This window comes from Phyllostomus hastatus, unplaced genomic scaffold, assembly GCF_019186645.2.
Source record: "Phyllostomus hastatus isolate PE091 unplaced genomic scaffold, TTU_PhHast_1.1 phas_scaffold_28, whole genome shotgun sequence".
Taxonomy (NCBI): Eukaryota; Metazoa; Chordata; class Mammalia; order Chiroptera; family Phyllostomidae; genus Phyllostomus; species Phyllostomus hastatus.
In genome coordinates, this window is record NW_025334022.1 from 14,920,156 (window position 1) to 14,923,221 (window position 3,066).

The 3,066-nt window shown below is 38.0% G+C and overlaps 1 pseudogene; it reads right to left on the reverse strand.

The window, feature by feature from the left end:
• Positions 1-1,950: 1,950 nt before the first annotated feature.
• On the reverse strand, positions 1,951-2,749 carry LOC123805157 (annotated as a pseudogene).
• Between the last annotated feature and the right edge of the window lie 317 nt (positions 2,750-3,066).

Sequence of the window (3,066 nt, forward strand, 5' to 3'; positions counted from 1 at the left end):
TTCAGTGCCACAGTATCCTTGTGTATATTCTATTTGGAAGATCTAACCATTGTTGACAGTGGGGTGTTAAAATCCCCTAGTATAAGTGTATTGCTGTCTACGGCTTTCTTGAAATCTTCCAATATTTTCCTTATATATTTTTTGTGCTCCTATATTGGGTGCATATGTATTTACAATGGTTATGTTTTTTTTTCCTTTTTTTGCCCTTCCTTCATGGAGCTGATGGGCAGAGGTCTGTGTTCTCAGATGCCTTTCTACAACCTACCAATATGAGGATGTGTCCACCTGACTTGGGTGGTCAGAAGGCTGCTGTGTTCAGAGAGTCTTAAAGAAGCTGCCTAGCTCTGTCCTATCTCCTTCTGATGGAATTTTAAAAATCCTCTCCTCTAAGCTGCACTTGGATCCTTGCAATGTCTGGGAGCTCACTTCCTCTTGATCCAGCCTGGCCTGGTAGCTTCCTATTAGAGACTTGTGGTTGATCACTCAGAATAGCCAGCGCCCACATGTCACTGTGCTGAGCTGCACTTTTCTTGTGCATCTTTACCACCCAAATCCCTACCCTCAGACTACCACTACTAGTGACAAAGAAAGCTCTTCCTGGTCTGTGGCAGTGCAACTAATTGGAGGCATTGTGGTGAGTTGTCATGTGGACACATGTATTCCATGCAGAGGACCTCCTTGTGCTTGCAGTCTCTTCCATCCAAGTTTTGGGGTGTTCAAGGAAAGACATTCCATAATTGTAGGGCTAGCAGTTGTTTGCTGTTTCTCTTACCTCAACTGGAAAAATTAAAAATTAAACATTGATGATCCTATGTGGATCCCACCCCTAAATACAGGTAGGGGCAAAAGTAGGTTTACTGTTGTTTGTATGAAAAATAATACAGTAATTCATAAATAATAATACAATAATTAACTCTGTATTTTGTGTACTCACAGCTGTAAGCCTACTTGTGCTCCACCCTGCACATACAGAAAGACTGATTATGCATGACCCCAGCATCTACCCTGTGGAGGAAATAGTAATAAGCTTCCTGCCCTTGCCTCCTGCTCACCTTCATTCATTGTTGGGATGGTGGTTGGGGTGGGGAATCCTGTCCCACAGGGGATGTGGCTCCTAGAAGCAAACACTGTATTTCTTTCTTTATCCTCCTTTCCGCCTCCCCCCATCTTTGGAACAAACCCCCACATTTTATTTTCCAGAAGTTTCTTCTAGGCAAGTGTGTTTGCTTATGTTTTCATCATTGATTCTTCATCTGAGTATTATGAAGTATCCCTCTGTGTCTCTGTTTATGACCTTTGTTTTGAAGTATAATCTGAGTGATATAAGTATTGTTACACCAACATTTTTTCCAGTCTATTTGCTTGGAATATCTTTTTACAACCTTTCATTTTCAGTTTATGTTGGCTTTTTGTTCTGAAATGGGTCTCTTGTAGGCAGCATATGTGTGGGTCATGTTTTCTTATCTATTCAGCTACCTTAAATCTTTTGATCAGAGCATTTAATCCATTAAATTAAGGTTATTAATGATATGTACTTCTTCATTGTAATTTTTTCCCTTTGAATTTGTGTCCTTTTCTCTCCCTTTTTCTTCATCTTCTTAAAGCAATCCTTCCAGCATATCTTGTAAAGTTGATGTGGTGCAGATGTATTCTCTTAGCCTTTTGTATGGGAAATTCCTTATTTCACCTTCCATTTGAACATGAGACTTGCTTGGCAGAGTAGTCATGCTTGCAGGCTTTGCTTTTCATTACTTGCCATATTTCTTGACATTCCCCCTTGCTTGCAGTGTTTCTGTTGTCAAGTCAACTGCTAGCCTTTTTGGAGCTCCCTGGTATTCTACTATCTGTTTCTCTTTCTGCTTTTAAGATCCTCTCATTGCCTTTAAAATTTTGCATTTTATTTTTATCGCAAATAACCATTTTTATTTATGACCATTAAATGTCTGAATTTTAAACAGATTCTTGGATTGGGGGCTTGTATCCACCAGATCTTTGAACTTCATTGGCTGTCTCATCCCCAGTAGGTTTTCTAGAACCACTACTTTCACCATGAAGCTCCATGAGTTTTCCCAATTCAAACTTGGGCTTCTTCAGCACTTTGACTTTTCTAACAAAGACATCATGAAGCAGATAAATAGATTGGCAAGCTTTTTATATATCTTTCCCAATGCTATCTGGAGTCAATTTCTTGTCCATTTATTTCAAATCATTTGTCTGTGCCTCTTGGGTCATGATTTCTATCATCTTCTTCCATATTTGTAGGACCTGATGATGCTGAGCATAAGAAGTCTTCTGAGTCTGATTGTTGTGGATTTTTTTAATAAACCCAACACAGAATAGATGAAGGAAATATCCATCAGTAGTTTTGACATCAACATGAGCTCCAATCACGGTCTGACATTTTTTGACTATGGAGCACATTTTGTCATGAGTAAGATCTATGCCTTGAAATTAGTCAGTAGGTTTTGACCTGAACACCCTCAGTAATTAGCTTGAATTTTCTAAATATAACTTCATCATTCTTCAGATCAATTGGGCTCACTTCAAATACATGACCCTTCAAATACATGACCATTGTGATTTTTATTCCTTGAGTTCTCATGACTAGTGTTTTTTCAATATTTCTTATATTGAACATAGCTGGCGCTTTCACATCATACCAATATTTCTTAGGAAATGGATCAACCACTTTCTTCTTTGCTCCCTTTTTGCTGCCCTTTGCAAGGTGCTTGTTCTTGTCCACTTTCATGGTGCTGCTCAGAGAGCCAAAAGCGTAAAATTTGGCATTTTAATTAAGATTTATCTTGAAGTAGTATAATAAATGGAGAGAACAAAATTTAAAACATAAATAAAACATGAAAGTGTGATGGGAACAATGGGATAAGAAAAGAAAAGTGTATACTATGAGGTTTGAAGTAAAATTGGAAAGGTATTGGACCAATGGGAGAAAAATTGCAGTAAAATTACATCAGGGTTGATAGCAATGACAGATGAATGAAGTTTAATAAAGTTGGAATGGGGATAGAAGTATTGTATAAAAATGAAAAGTGAATATGAGATGTCTAA